Source organism: Aegilops tauschii, chromosome 6 (assembly GCF_002575655.3).
Source record: "Aegilops tauschii subsp. strangulata cultivar AL8/78 chromosome 6, Aet v6.0, whole genome shotgun sequence".
Taxonomy (NCBI): Eukaryota; Viridiplantae; Streptophyta; class Magnoliopsida; order Poales; family Poaceae; genus Aegilops; species Aegilops tauschii.
Window position 1 is genome coordinate 168881841 of NC_053040.3, and position 22387 is coordinate 168904227.

The window sequence follows — 22387 nt, forward strand, 5'->3', positions numbered from 1 at the left end:
AGGATCACTTCCCTGGTGTGTATGATAGCTTCAAGGCATGTGGAGTTGACACATTTGTTGCCCAGAAGCTCACTAAGTGGAATGATGAGTTAATCATGCAGTTTTACTCCACTGCCCACTTCTATCCAGATGGAAGGATAGTATGGATGTCTGAGGGTACTAGAAACCAGTCTACAGTTGATGAGTGGGCCAAGCTTATCAATGCCCCTGAGGAACATGAGGATGACTTGGACATTTATGAAGAGAAGAAGAAAGACCACAATACAATGGCCAACATGTACAAAGAGATCCCAGATGCTGCTTTGGAAACACATAAGTTTGGATCTGTCCACTTCTTGCTATCTGGTCTGCCTATCATAAACTAGATTCTAAGGCACACACTGCTACCAAGTCAGGTGATCACAAGATGATCAGAGGACATGCAACAAACTTGTTTCATATATTTGATGTCGCACAGAAGTTCAAGGTCATGAGTTTGATTGTTGAGACAATCAAGAGGACTGCTGCTGACCAGAAGAGAAGCTGTGGGTATGCCCCACAAATTCAGGAGCTCATCAACTCAAAGATGGGCACAGGCACATATCTTTTGGATAAGGAGCACCTGGCCATATACCCTGAATTTGAAGACAACACAGTGGTGATGAATGAGAATGAACCATCTTCAGCTCAAACACATGAGAAGAGAGAGAAGGCTGAAGCTGAGAAAGCTGCAAAGATGCCAATTGTAGAAGAGGCATCTCAGGTATTCTTGAAGAGCAAGCAAGACCAGCTTGGATATCTGATCCAGTCCACCCTGAGGATTAAGAAGGGCTTGGCCACCCTGACCAAGAACCAGGAGAGTTTGGAGAGGATCATTGAGCAGAAGTTCTATGACCTTGATGTCAAAGTAACAGAGAGCCAAACTGCAGTTGAGCAGCTCCAGGAGGAAGCAGAGGAGAAGAAGGGCAAGTCTACCACAGATGCTTTTGCTAAAGTGCCCAGAGGACAGAGGTCTGCTGCAGTGCCAATTCCTGACACAAGAGCAACAACATCAGCACCAGCAGCTACAGCTCCAGTTCCACCTCTAGCAGCTACTCCACCAGCCCCAGCTACTTCATCTGAAGCCTTCGTCCTTGGAGTCATCTCAACACCTCCTACCGAAGATCAAGCCTGAGAGTCATTTAGCACTATGCATTTTTTGAACTTTTTGGTAACTTGTTGCCAAAGGGGGAGAAAAATGCATAGATCTAGGCTTTGAGAGAGAGTGTTGCTTTTTTATCTCTCTTGCTATTTTGGTTGAAATTCTTTATTGTGTGCTTGTGTGAGATACTACTTTATGTCCTTGTGAGATACTTGTTGATCATGTGTTTGGTCATATGCTACCCTTAATGCTTGTTGGATGATACTATCTTTTATATCTCATATATGATCATTCACTTGCTTGGTGATGAGTGCATGCTTTTAATTTATATCATTTTGAGCGCTCCACCAAGATGTATGTGACATGGAAGAGTAACCCATGATCCTAATCGATTGTGCATTTGCATTCACAAGCAAATCTTAAATAATGCACAAATTTAGGGGGAGCTCTTGCTTATCACATACTTCTTGAAGGGACGATGTTTTTCAATCCTATTCATCATTTGTCGAAGCTCTGATCTATATGTTGTCATCAATTACCAAAAAGGGGGAGATTGGAAGTGCAACTATCCCTGGGTGGTTTTGGTAATTCCTAACAACATATAGCTCATTGAGCTAATACTATTTCAAGATAAATATTTCAGGAAAGCTCAATGATTGGCATGGCATGGATTAGAAAGTGGACCCTTCAAAATGCTAAGGACAGAAGATTGGCTCAAGCTCAAAGCACAAGACTCTACATTTTCTATTTTAGTGATCCAAGATCACATTGAGTCTATAGGAAAAGCCAATACTATTAAGAAGGGGTGAGGTGTTGCTTAATGAGGTTCTTGCTCAAAATGCTTAGTGATATGCTCCAAAACCCTCCACTACCTTCTCATATCCACATATGTCCCAAACCAAAAAGTCCAACTCGGCCCCACCGAAATTTCATATCCGGAGCCACCGAGTTCAGTTGACATAGCCACTGCCAGAAACCCTAGTCTTTTCGGCCTCACCGATAGGGATCTCGGTCTCACCGAGATGGGATTGCAAACTCTCTGTTTCCCTTCGTAACATTTCGGTCAAACCGAGATGAGCGATTGGTCCCACCGAGATTTCAATGCAAACACTTTGTTTCCTTTTCTTAACGTTTCGGTCAAACCGAGATGAGCGAATCGGTCCCACCGAGTTTGCCTGACCAACTCTCTGTTTGTCTGTTACCAAAATCGGTCTCACCGAGTTTGTGTAATCGGTCTCACCGAGATTACGTTATGCCCTAACCCTAACGAAATCGGTCCCACCGAGTTGACATGTCGGTCCCACCGAAATGCCTAACGGTCACATTATGAACCAAATCGGTCTGACCGAGTTCTCTGAATCGGTCCCACCGAGTTTGGTGATTTGTGTGTAACGGTTAGATTTTGTGTGGAGGCTATATATACCCCTCCACCCACTGTTCATTCGTGGAGAGAGCCATTAGAACATGCCTACACTTCCAACACATATTTTCTGAGAGAGAACCACCTACACTTGTGTTGAGGTCAAGATATCCCATTCCAACCACATAAATCTTGATCTCTAGCCTTCCCCAAGTTGCTTTCCACTCAAATCATCTTTCCACCAAATCCTATCCTATGAGAGAGAGTTGAGTGTTGGGGAGACTATCATTTGAAGCACAAGAGCAAGGAGTTCATCATAAACACACCATTTGTTACTTCTTGGAGAGTGGTGTCTCCTAGATTGGCTAGGTGTCACTTGGGAGCCTCCGTCAAGATTGTGGAGTTGAACCAAGGAGTTTGTAAGGGCAAGGAGATCGCCTACTTCGTGAAGATCTACCCTAGTGAGGCAAGTCCTTCATGGGCGACGGCCATAGTGGGATAGAAAAGGTTGCTTCTTCGTGGACCCTTCGTGGGTGGAGCCCTCCGTGGACTCGCTCAACCGTTACCCTTCATGGGTTGAAGTCTCCATCAACGTGGATGTACGATAGCACCACCTATGGGAACCACGGATAAAATATCTCCGTGTCAACATTGCGTTTGCTCCCTCAAACTCCTCCCTTTAACTTCATATGCAATTGTTTTACATTCCACTGCTATACTCTTAGAATAGCATGTGTAGGTTGATTGCTGGACTTGTGCTAAGTTGTTAAAATCTGCCAAGAACTAAAATTGGGAAAAGGCTAGATTTTTATTTGGTCAAGTAGTCTAATCACCCCCCATCTAGACATACTTTCGATCCTACACGGAGGGTGTGATTCTTGCCTGCTGTCTGTCTGGCCTCGTTTAAATAGAGGGCGGACGGTAGGAGCTTGGCCGGCGTTTGGCCTCGTTTAAACTGAGGGCAGACGGGAGGAGCTCGGACGGCGTTGCGTTTAATTCCGGCCCGCTCATGAACGGATGTGTGGCCGGAGTAGGTTTCTCGGTTTGCATGCGGGTTTAACGGAGGCGTTTGATGGAGGCGAGGAGGCGTGTTCAGCCAGGCGTGCAGCGGGCGGTGTAGTACTATTTGATTTGACAGTTGCTAGTAAACCAGGACAGTTCCCGATACGGCTTTAATGCAGATGAGGGAGAGGGTAGCGGTTCCCGAAATGTTGAACGACCAATGATGCATCCTCCTTCAATTAGCATCATGAATGCATGAGGGAAGTAATGGGAGGAGGACGGGGAAAAGAGGCAGCACGATGTGAATGCAACACAGTTTGCACTCATATAAAGGCGCCCCTTCGTTCCAATGCATCTACCACATTGTATGCACCTAAGCACCTACACTAAGCGCAAAGGTGCTCACTCCAGACCCATGGCGGCGATGTGCGCGAGCGGCCAGCGGTTGTGCCAAATGCTCCACGACGTCGGCCTGCGGCATGGCCCCGAGGATCGTCTCCAGACGGTGTTGGTGACCGGATGGTTCATGGCCATCGTCGATGCCAGATACGACTCTCAGTTGGACCAGATGATCGTTGCCACCATCAACAAGTTCACCATTGTCAAGAAGCTCGCGGAAAACATCAGCGTACTCCTGCAGCTCGCGCGCCCGGGCTCCTCATTGCCCGCCACCCTAATCGGCCTCCATGGCGAGAACCTCTTTCAAGCACTGGTGGCCCCGCGACTGCCCGCCGATGCAACAAAGAATGTCCACCTAGAGGTCGCGCTCGCCACGAGGCGCCTCGCCCTACAAGAATTCATCGACCTACACATCCACGTGTACGAGCAAGTCATGTACATAGGTATCTACAAGGCTGGTGAGGACGCTGCAACGTTGGCCTTTGTCAACCGGCTGGAAGCATTGGACGCCTTTGTTGAGAAGCACCTTGACCTCGCCACAAGAGTCGCCGCTCCTAAGCCACTGGTCGGTGGCCCGGCGCACTGAGTTGAGGAGGAGGAGGTCGTACGTTGATGGATGCATCTTTCTTCTTGCCTCCTGTAACCACCACTACGATCGCATCATCGTGGACTTAATTCTTATTGCGCTATTGCATTCTCGTTCCAGTCAATAAAGACATGTGTGATCCCTTTGCTCACATTTGGAGGAAATTATATGCGTCATTGTAACTAGTACTCCATCCATCAATTTATAAGTTGTGCTTACCTTTTCCATTAACTTCGTGCAACGCACGGGCATCTTGCTAGAAACACTACAACATGTCAAACTGCATGTGACCAAACCGAGATGATGCGCCAACCTAGCTATTACCCTGCTTATCTGGCGGAAAAATCCCCGCCCTAGCGTTTCCAATCATTATTTCTATCTATCTATCGTGCCAAGGAGCAGAACCAAATGTTAAAATTTATACATGTTTCTCTATCTCTACTCTTATAAAAAAATAGAGTTGGTGATGATGGTGTGCCTGCCATCCTGCAATATAGGCCGTCCGATTTTTATTTGATGGATAGGAAGGAAAATATTGCAATTTTGCAAAAAGATACCCACACCCGTCTCCACATTGGCAAATAAGGCCTTCCCCCGTTCATCCTTTTCTCCCACAAGATAAACTAATCATACAAATGCATCTTGATGTTCCATGCAACGCATGGGCATCTTGCTAGTCTACTCTTATATAAAACATAGTTGGTGATGATGGTGTGCCTGCCATCCTGCAATATAGGCCGTTCGATTTATATCTGGCGGATAGGAAGGAAACTATGGCAATTTTGCGAAAAGATGCCCACACCCCTCTCCACATTTGCAAATAAGGCCTTCCCTCGTTCATCCTTTTCTCCCACAAGATAAACTACTCATACAAATGCATCTTGATGTTCCATGCAACGCATGGGCATCTTGCTAGTTTCCTATAAAAGACTCAGTTGGTGATGGTGGTGTGTCTGCCATCCATCATTTCTGACCATTAGATCTGCATCTAACGGCTATGAGGTAAGTTGTGGCATTTTTGCAACAATAGCCCACTTCTCTACTCCAATTTGTTGAAAACCCCTGAAAGCAACCACATCCCTCCCTCACCTCATCAAAACAACCTGAGAAATATATTTTGAGTGAAAAGTAATATATTTTTAGTGGTATATATGTATATTGAAACAAGAGTGTTTTCTAAGTTTGTGAACAAGTACTATTCTACTTTGGACCCGTCGGAATGCACGGGCACATTGCTATAAAAGAAAAAGGCATGCCGCGTTCGCGTCGCACCCCCACGCGCCCGGGAATCGGGAGTACTCCACGGCCCGTCCGTCATGCCACATAGCTAGGGAAGGTGTATTGCGTAGCATTTTCACTTTCATGTGGGACCGCAGTTGAGCAAACCGACTATCGGCAAACCGCACCCCGCCCGCCGTGTTGGAAAACAGAAACGAGGAGGGGAAGATCTAGCAGTAGCACAGAAGCCAATGGCCTATGAGTCAATGACATGTGGACCTTAAATGCGGCTGACCCACATGTCATTCTCATGAAAGCAAAGCAGCGGTGGGACCAAGAGAGGTGAGGCGCGGGTCGGCGGACGAGGCTTGCCTACTCACCTCCCATGCTCCGATCCATACTCCCGCACCACTAATTTCCATCCAACGGTTATAATAGATTTCCTCGTGTGGGTCATCTATAGCCTCAAAGAAAGGTAAACAAAGGCCGTATTTCCAGGAAACAATTTCCTGCATGAATCTCTACACGCATGCAAGACCCTTTCCTTTCCTGCTCGTCCTCCTCCGGATCATCAGCTCTGTTGACAATGCCGGTGCCAACGCCAGAGCATCGCAACAGGTGCCTGCATGAGCCATGTAGCATGTTGCGGCGCCAGCGAGTACCACCTCCTCCACGCCAACATCAGCGTCTGGGCCATGCACATGCAGCTGCTCCCGTAGTATTTTACCCGCATGTTCGACTGTAGTACCACACTGATCTTGGACGAGACCATGGAGCTTTTGGCCAAGAAAAGTCTCTGCCCGGTCAACGCATGTCGTGGTGCTTAACTGTTGTGACGTGCCGCACGATGTTTACTAGCTCGCGCTCCGGATGAGCGGCAGGGTGCTGCTCCCGATCGTCAGTGGTGCAACGGCAACAACAGACAGGTAGGAGCTCGGGCGGGAGCCAGTGATCTACCCAAGGCACATAGCTTGACTTGGGCTCGAGATTCTGACCGCTTGCACCGTCCCGAGGATGTAACACTCAGCGATGAGGCTGGAATGATGGATACGTATAGGCATGTGCTCGTGGGCGGGAGAGCAACCTGCTCAACGGATAGCGGCTTGCGGACGTGATGTACTCGACGTAGTTGAGCCAGTGAGCCTGGAGGCATTCCTGCCGTCGTACGTTGACGCGCGGATCAACAACGTGTGGCCACGTGCCAGCATAGGTCGGCCAGGGGGGAAGCGGCATCAGTGTGGTTCGAGATGCCCAGCTGGCCATTGTCGCAGCAGCGTTTGCGACTCACTCGTTCGAGTTGAATCGTCTGGTGGTGGCCTGGCCGTGGCGAGGGTGCCACAGCTGGACGTCGGGGCGTTATGAGGTGTACTCGTTCATCCTTTCTCCCACAAGATAAACTACTCATACAAATGCATCTTGATGTTCCGTGCAACGCATAGGAATCTTGCTAGTAAGAAACAAATCTCAAGTTTGGCATGAGTTCGTGCAGCGGTAACACCACAAGGCCTAGCGTAGGAGTTACATTTCCCTCTCAGGGCCCACGGGGGTGAGCTTCAGTGGACCCGATAGGTGGCTGGTCCACATGTCATGCTCCCGAAGGCAGATGGGCGGTGGGGCTGAGAGGGGTGAGCCGCAGGTCGGGGGACATCTGGTGTCATGGGTTCGAGCGGTGTCGTAGGAATCACGTGTGGCTGTGGTAGAAACTTGATGCTCGCCGAATTTCAGCTGACCCACATGTCATGCACACAAAGGCAGAGGGCAGTGCGGCCGAGAGGGGTGAGGCGCACATCGGGGGACGTGGTGCCATGGGTTGGAGCAGCGTCCTGGGAATCGCGAGTGGGAGTGTATGAAACGTGATGGTCGCCGTAGTTCAACTTCCATGGACAAGCTGTCATGTCTACTGACACATGCATTACATACCGATCACTGGAAGGAGTAGTAGAGAAAGCTAGTCAGATAAGTAGTTCCTTATAGTCAAGTGGACCTACGCTGCTACTACTTGTTCCAAAGACATGCACACCATTGAAATAGTTCATCTATATCAATATACACAGAGAGGAAATATTTTTTTACAAGAGAGGAAATAGTTCATCCATCCATAATGCCCTGCTGTTGGTGCAGCTTCTTCTTATTCTTCTTCTTCTTCTTCTCATTTTCTGTGGGAGACGGCTTTGCAACAAGCTCTTTGGACCTTGCAGCTATTTCGAAACTCACACGGGTATCGAGGGCAGCATATTTTATCCGCTCGTACATCAGGGTATAATTCTCCCATCCAGACGACCTTAATGCCAGTGTGTCGTCACGCTTCTAAAGATTTGTACCGAGCACAAAATTTGCTACGTCGAATAAGGATGGTGTCTGTTTATCACAATCTTCTACAGGAATTTTGATTCTGGTTTGTAGGTCAGCGATGCTTTTCAAATCAAGTTTGTACGGCGCCAACTTCTGTTTGTCCCCTTCGATGGCTGCCCCACAGAAGTATATATCCGCTCGAGACAAGAAATCATGGAGCTCACCTGGTATGGAGGGTGCGTGTATGATGTGGTACACGCAAACAGCATCTTCGAGGCACAGCTAAAGGACGGCGGCGCGTGGGATCTTCCCAGTGGCACGCTCCGTGTACTCTGCGTCGAGACTGATGACCTTCATCTCTACCTTTTGGAGGGAGTTGGATACATTGTTGATCCACTTCCAAACAACCCTTGGGTGATCAGTGACGGTGGCAAGTATGCTCAACGAGCCCTCGACGAGGACATGTTGGACGCTAAAAACCTGCATCTGGATCTCTTTCGCCATTTGGAACCGCTGGACCGGAGGGCTATGGTTTGGAGAATTAGGATTAGATGGCTAGTCTAACTGAAGAAGATGATTATTTAAAGGGGCTTCGGAATTACTCCAGGAGTATGTGAAGAGGTTAAAACAATGTGAATGCAGTGGGGTTTGGATGCAAATGAAGATGAAGGAGAGGTGAAGAAGCCGAGGAAAATCGGTTCCCGATGGAGAAGTAAATGGGAGAAGTGGCCTGCAGGTAGTTGATTAGATGGCTAGGTAGAGAAAAAGAAAAGGCTATGCAGGTAGACTGAGGAGTGGTACCTGTCCGTGTACGTGCCCATTCTTCTAGTGCTACATGTGCCACTGGCTAGTTGAGGTCACTCTTTCGAATCACCATGGCGAGACATTTTATGATTCCTTTTTATTTCCACACCCCTCCTGACAGGTGGGACCTATGCAAACAGATATAAAAAATGTGTCATAGCTGGTTCAAATGGATATTGGCGTGTGCGCGGGAGACACAACATTCTCTGGTTGAGGAATATGCGGTTATCCTCAAAAAAGAAAAAAAACCTTCTTCGTGCTTCCGCATGCACGAGAATTTGGTTCTGCTAACAATATGGATGATACTTGGAGGATGAAGTGAGCCCAGAGGCATGCTAGCACGGGAGACCTATTTCCACTATACAGTACTACTCCTTATGTTCCTACTAGTAGTAGTACAACTGTGGTACACTTGATGGTCAAAATATTATTCATCCAGTCCTCACAGTGAAGTGACAAGACTCTGCGCCCGAGGTGACACTAGTCCAGGCAGCGTGTTTGGGTTACCAAAGTCAGCCTCACCTTGTGCACTGTGCAGTCACTGTCACCGCCGCTATATAGCATGCCTCACCTCGTCTCCCTCTCCCCTAGAAGCACTCCATCTCCATCTCCGTCCTGCCGGAGATCCTGAGGTCACTCTTCATCATCTCACTGTGCCCCCGCGTACCCTTGCCTCGCTCGCCTCCCCCAGTACCACTATTCCCTCGCTAGCCGCTCCAGCACCGAGAGCCTTCTCCCCCGTAAATCAAGCCCCCCAAAACGCCACCTTACAAACTCCACCATGGCCGAACGCGAACCGCGCAGCATCCATATGACCCGCGATTGGAGCAATCTCCCCAGAGACATCCTCGACCTCTGTTGTTCGTGTATGGATATGTTGAGCTCCGTGCGGCTGGCTGCATGCTTGAGGGACATGCACACGGCCATCGTCGAAGCGAGGCCTAAGATTTTCAAGACACCCTACTTGTTGCTATCTGGTCTTGCGAGATTTGCTCACCATGATACAGAGGTGTACATGATGCCCCTTGACTTCAATCCGACCTCCATTAGCCGAAACTTCTTTGCAGGTATGTAGTGGGTCGCCGTACATCATTTCCCTCGACTTTGATCCGATCACCATTGCCTGAAACTTCTTGGCAGGTATGTACTGGGTCGGCATGAACTCCCACTGGATGGCTGCCGTCAGAGAAGACCGGAAAAATTTGGTGCTTGTGAACTTCCACACTTCCCATGAGATTATCCTTCCTACTTTAGATTATATAGGGTTTTATCATCGTGGTCCAAGTCATCTAGATTACCACATCAGTTGGACGGACTTTGTTTTTCAGAAGATTGTAATCTGCCAAGTGCCCACACGAGATGCAGGTTACGCAGACTTCAAGCTAATTTCCTTGTTCGACCGCTGACTCACCTATCTTTCCGCTGGTGCCTTCTTTAGACGGAGACAGCTCACCTCGCAGTGGATCGTCAAAGCTGATACACACTTCTGTGATGTTATTGAACACAATGGCATCATCTACGCGATCGACAAAGCAGATGGCACCATGTATTGCTAGGACGGCGCGTCTAAGTTGTTTCCGTCTGATGTTAATGATAACGCCATGAGACTGTTTGAACTTTTTGTGATGATTGGCATATCCCTGTTTGAGCAGAATTTGAGTAGAACTATGGCCATGTATTAGAGACGTCATAAATCAGCTATATTTGGACTGAGTTAATTCATGCGATTGTGACCACGTCATTAGAGCCAATTTGTACCCCTGAATAATCAAACAGTCAGGAAGATATGGATATTCTCCTTATTTTATAGTAATCTATATAGTACTAAATTTGAGTGTGTATTAATGGCCATGTTAGTTTCCTCATTTTCATGATGTAGAAACATGCAGCACACTGTTGGTTTCATCTAACCATACATTAGGGAAGTAAATGTGCATATGGAGAACTCTATATTTGGAAGTAGTAAAATCATGTAATGCTTACCATGTGTATATACCTATATGCGCCCTTCAGCAACCACTGGCTAGAATAATATCCTTAGAAAAAATTTGCCCATAGAACATGGGTATATAACAATGCATGGTCTGTTAGTTTCCTTGAAGAATTTGTTTGTGAGGACATAACATGATTACATAACATGCATGACATGGTAGTTTCCCGTGAAGAACCGATTGCAAGATAACATGAGTATAACCATGCATGGCACTTCTATATTTTCGAACCCAGTATACATTTCCCTGTATTTTCCTCTCAGTTCCAACAGGGACATATCAATGTTGTTTCTTGCATTATCCTACTCATACTCGGAACAATGTTGATCTTACATTAACAATGCCTGTCCTTTTTGATATGATGCAGTGTCCCTACAATTACTGCCCTTTGTAATCACACCACCTTTACCAAAAATAGGGGAGCACAACTGGTTCCTCGCTCGACCAGACGACGGCAAAAGACTGATGATCATTCGCAGACATGAGCCGAAAAAGTTATGTTGCAAAAACCCCACTGTGCACAAGCACCGTGAAATACGTGAGTATCCGGACAGTGGCTATTACGTCTATGAGCAGGATACCAGCTTGTTGGGGCCTTCAGGATTTTTGAGTTGGAGGCGGGTAAACAGCCTTGCTTCACACTCTCTGTTTCTTAGACACAATTATCCAGTTAACTAGGAGATCATCATTGGCAAGGACCTTGATGGCATAGAAGCTCTACTTGCTATGGAAAACTGTGTCTACACGGCGAGCGCTAGGACTTCAGGAGCAAACTCCCCTGATTGTCAACGATACATCCTGGAGCCAAAAGAAGGTGAGAATGACAAAGACATCTGGATTAACTTTGATCCTTGGATGTCTCAAGTCCGACAGGCAGTGATGTGGTTCAAGCCTTCAGGTTGATAGGTAATTGGGCTATTGCGTTGAAGGGGTGGAGTACTGGTGTCTCCGGATCACTGGTCGCTGAAGCGGGGCTACAAATTATGATGGTGTTGGATCATCCCTCTTCGAATGACTTGTTATCTTTGCTGCTTGTTCTGGATGGGTTGTTATCTCTTTTGTTATGCATATTCCTTGTCATTTGGTCATCCTCGTCTATGTCACTCTTACTATGTAATAGTTGCCTCTATTTAGAATGTCATTCTTGTCTAGATCACGAGAGTTTGAGCGCTACAGATGGGTGCGTTTTGGTGGTGTAGCAAGACTTCTTATGAACTATCATGTCTTGCTGTTTATGTCAGTAGTAGTCACTAGTCAGTGTTTAAATGTTGTATATATCATTGTTTCGAACTGTTTATTGTCTCGAACTACTGGTGGGCTAAATGAGGGCATCACCATTCTCAAGTGTTCAGAGTATATCTCCTTTTTCTCAAGTTATAATTTGAGCTCAGTGTCTTTTCAATGATGTACACTTGTTTGGGCCAGTGAGGTGTCATTGAATATGGGCCGAGTAGTAACGCAATGCCAAACATGTCAATTATGACTCTCAGGCCGGGCTCTCAAAAGATCCTAAAAAAGGCCGGGCTCTCAAAAAAAAAGAATAAGGACTCTTAGGCCGACATGTGGGCGCCGCCGGTGTTTTCGTGCGTTTGCGCGCTGAGAGCATATTGGCGCGTGTTCAAAATTGATGCTACCTTTACATCCCCAATCCCGCCCCTCCCCCACCTCTGGAATCTCGATTCCTACTCTAGTTCCCCCAAATCCCCCTCCTGTACTCCAAGTACTCAAGCGCACTATCATGTCGCCAGTCAACGCGGATCTCTGAGCCGGAGATCCTGAGGTTCGTCCTGCCTTGGGGCGCTTCGTGCTGTCACTCAACAGTGGCATGGCGGTGCTTGACGGCCAGTTTGCCGGCAAAGTGCTGATGGTAACCATCAACGGCGACAGGCCTCCCGTCTCGCCGGACGACCTTGTCAAAGCTCTTGGCATTGCGCACGGCATCCAAATAAGTGACTTGCTCGTCGAAGTCTGTCCGCCACCAGCTGATTTCTTCGTCAGGTTCCGGACAACTTTCGACTGCAGTCGTGTGTTCGAATCTTCCCGGCATTTGTTCTGCGATGGCGCACTAGTGAGCTTTGATCAGTGGGACCAAGGATGGGGCTCGGTGCCCTCTGGGCTTGAGTTTTTAACAAATCTTACCTTCCACGGCATGCATCGACATGCTTGGAACAGCGAGTCCATGAATGAGCTTATCAATGACCTAGGAGGTGAGCTCGTAAGTATGTTTGTTCCTCCAGACAGTTGGGCTCTGACGGTTATGGCATGGATGAAGAAGTCGTCCACCATACCGAAGGTGATTGGTGTTGAGATACTGGTGCAGGAACCGGGGTTGTACTATTCGCCGCCACCAAGGCCGCCACGGACCACGTTAGGGATGTACCTGTATCGAGTGTTCGTGCATTTAGAAGAAGTGGTCAATCCATGAATGGAAGTCCTGCCACCGCCGCTGGTGCCAAGGTCCGTCGACGACGTCCATTATAGGAGTCAACGTCGGACTTTCGCCGTGTTGCTCAGAACGATGGATGGCATAGGGCCTACTCCATCGCGCGGCGGAGGCCACTGCTTCTTTGGGAGAAGAGGCAGGGTTGGCTGCCTGGATGTGCCTAATTTGAGGTAACAATTGAATCTTGTTAGATACTAGTTAAATCCGAGCTATCGGTGTGAAGCACTGATGTGCCAGTACATTTGATTGTGACCTGTTCTATTTTTGTACCTGAACTTTTTTTTAGAAAGGGTTGTACGTCAACCTATTGTGCTAGCTGAACTTATTGTGTTGTCTATCTGTTTTCTTTGCACAACATTCAAGATATTTCCCCGTCAATGATAAAGACGATGAACCGTTATGTACAAGTTCGTTGGTTTCAAAATAGCCCTACCCGTAGTGATCCACTGCTTCCACCCTAATTGTGCCGCCTGTGAAATTTTTGTATGCAAGTTCAGTGTGCTATGATGTTCTATATGATTGTGTCAACTATATAAGTTTTTACTGAGCATCAGCAATGCATAAGGCTGAAAGATGTATTTACGAGCATCGACCGATGGGTCTCTCTCACTCACACACACACACGCACAAGTGGGACCCGTTGAATTATTTCTTCGCTTGTGACAGCTTTTAATTAGGTTCCACTGTACTCTACCTTTTTCTTAAGTTATTAATTGAGCTCAGTGACTTCAAAAAGTTGTACAGAAGCCTTGTTTGGGCCTTTCCGGCGCCGCTGAATGTGGGCTGAGTAGCCATGTAAAGTTGTACTGTAGTACACAGGCCTTTTTTTAACATCAACAATGCAACTGGACCGACAGTTGTACACAATATCCGTGTCAACTTGTTGTTCTCCGCCCCGCTGGGCTGCAAATCTTTCCTAGGAGGGATGCATTAGGCTTAACAAGAAAATGGGCTTTAAGAAATAATAAATGGGATGTAATTATAAAAACTGGGTAGTAACTATAAAAAATGCACCAAACATGTAATTAGTTTAAAAAAATATTATTATTGGATTTTGAAATTTTTAATTTCATTACTTGTTGAGCGCGCAATATTTCGTTGGATTTTTATGTAATACAAATTTATTTTGAAATTATATTTAATCTGACTAGAAATTCCGGGATAAAAATATCTCGAATCCCATCAAAATGTGGGAAATTTTATTGAATTCTGTTTTGAGCGGTTGGTTGAAATTATTAATCGTTGTCCTAGCTATAAAATGGGTTGTACTTTTAACAAACTGTAAATGGGCTGTAGTAAATTCTATTAGAATTCAAAAATGGGATGTACATTCTTACAAATCGCAAATGGGCTATATGTTCTCTGCCACACACTTGTGGGCGTACTAAGTTGACGCGTACGCAAGGCTTTGTCAACTTATAGTCAACTCACGGTTCTAGCAGCAATGGCCGTTGGATGTCCATCCAACGGATGTCGTGCCTCTTCTTCAATCTCGGATATTCTTGCTTCAGCCGCCCAAAAAATGATTCCTCCCCCTGACATCTGGGGCGCACCGTTTCGGAGGCTAGCCTGTGGGCCTACTAAGTTGACGCGTACCAAGGGCTTTGTCAACTTAGTCAATATAAACGATTCTAGCTGCAGTGACCGTACGATGTCCATCCAACGGCTGCCGTGCTTCTTCAACCTCTGGTCTTCTTGCTCCAACTGCCCAAACCAGCGCCAGCCGTGCCGCCTGCTCCTGCCTCCCGTGTCCGGCTGTGCTGCCATCGCTGGCCATGCCATCCCTCTATACTTACCCACACCTCCTGTTATTCTCCGGCAACGGCAGCCTCACACCGCAGCCGAAGCAGTCAACCCACGTACTCCCCTCTGCGTGGGCATCCACTGCCGCGTCTTCCCCGGCTCCACGTCGTTCCCTTCCTAGGCCTCGCTGTCGTCCACTACCTTGGTGCTCTCGGTGCTGCGTGGTCAACGTGGTCAACGAAGGACAACCATCGGAAGAGGACTTTAGGCGGTGAGGCTGATAGCTGGACCCACCACCTACATTTTCGAACACAAGGAAGTGCCTCCTTATTACTCGCAAAATAAAAATGATTCCTCTGCCTGACAGCTGGGACCGACTAGCTATATCTTCATACGCAAGGAAGTGCGTCCTTATCCTCCCTGACCGCTGGGACCCACCCAGTCAAAGCGTACGTAGCGTTGTCTGTCTGATCGCGAACGTGTACATACATACTAGTCGATTGGTCTCTCTCCAAGTATGAACCGTGGTCGAGTAAGTAGCGGCATGTGTTGTTGTGGAGCACCCAACATAGCAGTTCACGTAGTCCCGTCTAAGTCCTGTACATGTATGTACAGCCACAGGGCAAAAAATATGGCCACGTACGTACATACGGGCGGGGTCTCGAGCACGTACTCGCGCATATATATGGACGACCAGGGCTTGTGTACATGGAGAGGCAACGGACGGCAGCAACGGCGTCCTGTTCATCGGGCAGCGAACCGGCTGGGTCGGAACGGAGAAACAGCGAACTGTTCATCGGGAGGCAACCGACTAGGTGGAATGCGTCCTGTTCAACGGGAGCCAACCGGGTTGGACGGAACAGCCGAAACGGGGTCTGGCGTACCGCAAAACGGAGGAAACGGCCTTCTGTTTGACCGGCCACGACCGAAATGGGATCCTGTTCATCGGGAGGGGTCTGGCATACCGCAAAACAGAGATAACGGACTTGTGTTTGAGTGCCTACGGTCGAAATGGGGTCATGTTGATCGGGAGGGGTGTGGCGTACCACAAAATGGAGGAAACAGACTTGTGTTGGAGCGACTACGGTCGAAACGGGGGTCCTATTCATCCACCGTCTACTGCCTCGCTCCAGCCTCCACGGGCTACTGTTCATCCACCGTCGACCTCCTCCAGCCTCCACGGGCTACTGTTCATCCACGACTACTGTTCATCCAGCCTCCACCGGCTGCTGTTCATAGAGCCTCCACGGGGTCCTGTTCATCCACCCCCAACTGGCGGGGGTGCGGCGGCCTCCTCGGGGTCCTATTCATCCAGCGGCAACGGCCTACTACCACGGGGTCCTGTTCATCCAACCCCCACACCAGGAACTGTTCATCCACAGCCAACCAACCGGCTCGACTCACCACGTCTCGACTCATTCTACGTACCGCGTGCACGGTAGCAGCGGTCACTATTCATCGAGAGGCAACCCAACATCGGCTGGCTACGTCTCGCATGGGGGCTTGATCGGCTTCTGTAAGCAACAACAGTGATCGATCGCTCAGGTTCAGTTAACAGCAGTAGCGAAGGAATTTCTCGGGTTCAGTCAGCAGCGAATGAATTGCTCCGGTTCAGTTAACAGCCAAGGGATCGATTGCTCGGGTTCAGTAACGTGTGATTGCTTAGGTTCAGTTAGCCAACGCCTCGCACACACGTGCATACACGAGAGAAATGCGCAAACCAGTGTATCGCTCGGCCCCGACCACCCACCGTAACCAGGAACTCTGCCATATTTTCCTCGCCCTCGCTTCTACCACGATTTTTTCTGAAATGGACAACCCAAAGAATGTCATGCAGTTGCGTCTTCGGCCCACCCAGGACGAAAAGCCCATTTTCTGTCATGATTTTTTGTCATAGAAGTAGGAGCCCACCACATATATGATGATACCGGGTTTTGTCACAATTATCATCATAGAAGTGTCATAAGCATGACAGAAAAAATTCGTTCAGCCCAAAATGTCACGGATGTGTCTTTTTTTTGTAGTGGATCTCGGTATCTTCCATGGTAGATACATTATAGGCGGTTCCCAAACAGAATGGTAAAGTTTTTACTCCCCCTCCACCAACAAGCACACTCCACGGCTGGTCTGAAACAACGGGTACCGTCCATACCAACAACAGTCCTGGGGAGTTTTGTTTGAAATTATAATTGATTTGATTTAAGCATGGAACTGGGCATCCCGAATACCAGCCACTTTCTCGTGAATGACAAGTGAATCAACACTCATCGTGAGAATGACCCACCTAGCATGGAAGATACTAACAGCCGCCAGTCGCTACATGAGCGATTCGGACATACAAACAGATTATTATTTGAAGGTTAAGAGTTTGGCACATGCAAATTTACTTGGAACGACAGGTAAATACCGCATATAGGTAGGTATGGTGCACTCATGTGGAACAACTTTGGGTTTATGGAGGTCGATGCACAAGCAGTATTCCCGCTTAGTACAAGTGAAGGCTAGCAAAAGATTGAGGAGCAGCCAACTAGAGAGCGATAACAGTCATAAATATGCATTGAGATTAACCAACATTGAGTGCAAGCATGAGTAGGATATAAATCACCATAAACATAAATATCGTGGAGGCTATGTTGATTTTGTTTCAACTACATGCGTGAACATGTGCCAAGTCAAGCCACTCGAATCATTCAAAGGAGGATACCATCCTATCATACTACATCACAACCATTTTAAAAGCATGTTGGCACGCAAGGTAAACCATTATAAACTCCAAGTTAATTAAGCATGGCATGAGTAACTATAATGTCTAATTATCATTGCAAACATGTTTCATTCATAATGGGTAGAATCAAGAATGATGAACTAATCATATTTACAAAAACAAAATAGGTCGAGTTCATACCAGCTTTTCCTCATCTCAACCATTTCATCAAATATCGTCATTATTGCCCTTCACTTGCACGACCGAACGATGTGGATAATAATAGTATTGCACGTGCATTGGACTAAGCTAGAATCTGCAAACATTTATTTTAAAGGAGAAGACAAGGTAGTATGGGCTCTTTGTTAGATCAACAATAACGCATATGAGCGCCACTCAACATTTTCATCGTGGTCTTCTCCTCTCGACCCAAAGAAAGGAAAAAGAATTTCAAAGAAACACACTGAAATATTTTTGGAGTTTTTGTTTTTCTGAAGAAAGTAAAACTAGAACGAGAAAAACTATTTACACGGGAAAGCTCCCAACAAGCAAAAGAAGAACGAGAAATCTTTTTGGGTTTTATTTTAATACTACTACTAAATAAACATGGGAAGGAAAACTAAAAAGAAGCTACAACTAATATTTTTGGTTTTCTCAAAGTTTACAAACACACAAGAAGAAAGCGAGAAAAAGAAAATAAGCTAGCATGGATAATACAATGAAAAAGTATGAACACCGACAACTGGAATGAGTGTGTGAACATGAATGTAATGTCGGTGAGAAATACGTACTCCCCCAAGCTTAGGCTTTTGGCCTAAGTTGGTCTATGGCCATGGCTGGCCTGGCGGATATCCAAAGTTGTAGTCGGGGTTGTACTGGGATGCGGTAGCTACTGCGTGAAGGGCTGCAGTGTGGAGGCAAGCGGCCTCCACCTCTCTCTCATACTCGTCTGCCTCCTCCCTGGTTATGAAGTATGTTCGTTTTTCCCAAAAGTTAAAGAAGGCAAAAGCGGGAAGTGTAATATGGATAGCATGCTGCCTATCAAACATCATTCGGTACAGGAGGGACTGTTCGTTCCTCACAAGAAATTGGTAGCGTACCAAAGCAATATAATCAAGAAAAGCAGGTGGTAACTCAATGTCATTTCCCCTTATGGGTACCCCGAGATAATTAGCTAAACGGGTCACATAAATCCCACCAAAGAAATCTCCATCTTTAGCATTAAGGTGTAACCTCCTTGAAATAATAGCTCCCAAGTTATATCTTCTATCACCCGTTACCGCACACTTGAGGACACTAAGATCTGATGCACAAAGGTGGCTATGATCATGTTTACCATTAATGCATCTACCTATAAAGAGAGCAAAATAATGTATGACAGGAAAGTGAATGCTCCCTATGGTAGCTTGTGTGATATTTTGTAGTTTCTCCCACGGTGATGCTAGCAAGGAAATCATTATACCCAGTCTTACGAGTTTCACTATGAATGCCCCACTTTGGCATTTTTGATGCATCATTAAAATCTTCTAGGTCCATGGTAAATGATTTATCATAAAGATCAAACAGACAAAAATGAGTATTGCGCATAGATGTAAATTCAAATCTTCGCACGAATGAATTAGTGAGGTGGTAGTACTGCCGGCACTCATCTGACACAAAGTCCTACAGATCAGCATTTTGTATGTACGCATCAAATTCCTCCTTGAAACCTGCATTAGTCATGAATTGGTCCAACGGCCATTCGCAAGGCCGTACTTCAGCTTCCCTTGGTGGTTCAACGTCCGGCTCACGTATCGCAAGCCTTGGGGCTTGCTTCCTTGAGGAACCACCTTGGTATATCCTCCTAAACATTTTTCTTCCTCTGAAAAATTTCTGAATTTTTTAGTGACTCAAAATAAAAGTGAATCAAATTCAACAAAACTGATAGCAATTACTCCTACAAGTGTCTAGAGGCTATATCATGCATCAAAACTACTTTGGACCATATAAATTTGACATGCAAGCTCAAGAACAAGGTCACCATGACCACAAAATTTTCAATATATAAAGCACTAGAACAAAAACTAGTTGGACCATTGGAGGAGTCACATACCAAAGAACAATCCCCCCCAAAACAGTTTTGCAGATGGGGCTTTGCACAAGGAGATCGAAAATGGCAGCAAGATGAGCAAGAACACAAGTTTGAGCAACAGGATGATTTTTTCTGGAGGAAGACGAAGTGGATGGGTGCTGGAATAAGTGAGGGGGACCCACGTGGGATCCACAAGGCAGGGGGCGCGCCCACCACCCTTGTGGTCCACTGGTGCAGCCCCTGGTGTGTTCTCAGTGCAAAAAATTCTTAAATATTCTATAAAAATCACACTAAATTTTCAGGGCACTTGGAGAACTTTTATTTTCGGGACTTTTTTATTGCACGAATAATTCAAAAAATAGATGGATAATGCTATTTTTGCTTTATTTATTCTAAATAATAGAAACTAAAAGTGGGTACAGAAAGTTATGCTTTCTAAATTCATCCATCTCATGCCCATCAAAAGGAATCCATTAGCAAGGTTGATCAAGTCTTATTAACAAACCTCTTCCGATTGACATGAAAATGGAGAATTTTCGAGTACCACTAGGTTACCTCAACCGGGATATGCACGTCCCCAACAATAAGAATATCATATTTCTTTTTGACAGTAGGAAAAGCGAATTCAAAACCTCCAATAGCAATAGTTGAATTTTTTCCAATAGAATTGATGCTTTTCACTTGAGGTTGTTTCCTCGGAAAGTGTACCGTATGCTCATTACCATTAACATGAAAAGTGACATTGCCCTTGTTGCAATCGATAACAGCCCCTGCAGTATTCAAAAAGGGTCTACCAAGGATGATCGACTTACTCTCATCCTCGGGAATATCAAGAATAACAAAGTCCGTTGGTTGGCATTGGAGTCTTAGCCGGATTGACATCATCTAGCTTGAATATCTTGAGCATGTTTTGGGTATATTTTTCTTGGTTGATGAAAGTCCCTTCTCTTCTTTGCTTGACTTCAAGCCCAAGAAAGAACTTCAACTCTCCCATCATAGACGTCTCAAACTTCTCGGTCATGAGTGCGGAAAACTCATCATTGAAAGCTTTGTTAGGAGAACCAAAAATAATGTCATCAACATATAGATGGCATATGCACAAGTCCCCTTTGATCCTCTTCATGAAAAGAGCGGGATCAATTTTCCCAATATCAAATCCACGGTCTTGCAACAACTCGGTAAGGTGCTTATACCACACATGTGGGGCTTGTTTAAGGCCATAGAGTCCTTATCGATCTTGTATACATGATTGGGGAACCTGGGATCCTCAAACCCCTGGGGTTGCTTTACATATACCAACTCATTAAGAGGATCATTAAGAAATGCACTCTTGACATCCATTTGTTGTAATTTGTAATCATGATGAGATGCATATGCAAGCAGCATGCAAATAGATTCAAGGCGAGCAACGGGAGCACATGTTTCACTATAATCGATTCCCTCGACTTGGGAGTAGCCTTGTGCTACCAATCTTGCCTTGTTGCGAGTGACTACACCATTTGCATCTTGCTTGTTCTTGAAGATCCATTTGGTCCCAATCACATTATGATTCTCCTTTGGCCTTGTCCCCAATTGCCACACCTTGTTGGGCTCGAAGTTGTTGAGTTCATCATGCACGGCTTCAAGCCAATCCGAGTCCTCGAGCCCTCATGTACCTTTTGGGGTTCAATACAAGAAACAAACGTGTGATGCTCACAAAAGCTTCTTAATTGTTTATGAGTGGTTACCCCTTTTCTTAAGCTTCCAAGCACATTCTCCATGACATGATCTTGACGTTTGAGGGTGGAGGAGATCTTGGCGGCACTAAACTATAATAGCTCCTTAATAGGCATTTGAGGAGATTCATCTTGATCATCTTGAGCTTGCTCAAAGTCATGAACTTGATCTTGGGCATCACTTGGTGAACCACCATCATCATGAGGTTGATCTTGCCTTGATCTTGTTCACTTGGTTGAGTGCCTTTACTTTGTTCTTCGGAAGCGCGTGTGTCTAAAGTGGGTGATGGCTCCACTTGAGTAGAGCATTGTCCTTCTCCTTCGGCCACAAGGGGTTCCTAAATGGGGAGTATTTGACCAATCCCCATTCTTCTTATGGCTTGAGGACGAGTTTCATCACCTACATCACAAAGACCACTTTGCTCCACTTGGGAGCCATTATTTTCATCAAACTCCACGTTACACATCTCCTCAATGAGTCCATTGGACTTGTTGAGGACACGGTAAGCATGAGAGTTTGTAGTGTAACCAACAAATATGCCCTCTTGAGCTTAGTGTTCGAATTTAGACAAACGAACACCTTTCTTGAGAATGAAACACTTACAACCGAACACCCAGAAGTACTTGAGGTTGGGCTTGTTACCGGTAAGAATCTCATATGGAGCCTTGTTCAAGCCTTTGCGGAGGTAGAGCCGATTGGATGCATGAAATGCGGTGTTGATGGCTTCGGCCCAAAAGTTGTACGGAGATTTGAATTCCACCATCATGGTCCTTGCCTCATCCATCAACGTCCGGTTCTTCCTCTCCACAACACCATTTTGTTGAGGGGTATATGGTGCGGAGTATTGATGCTTGATCCCCTCATCACTAAGAAACTCATCCAAGGTGTAGTTCCTAAACTCGGTGTCGTTGTCACTTCAGATCATCAAAATCTTTGCT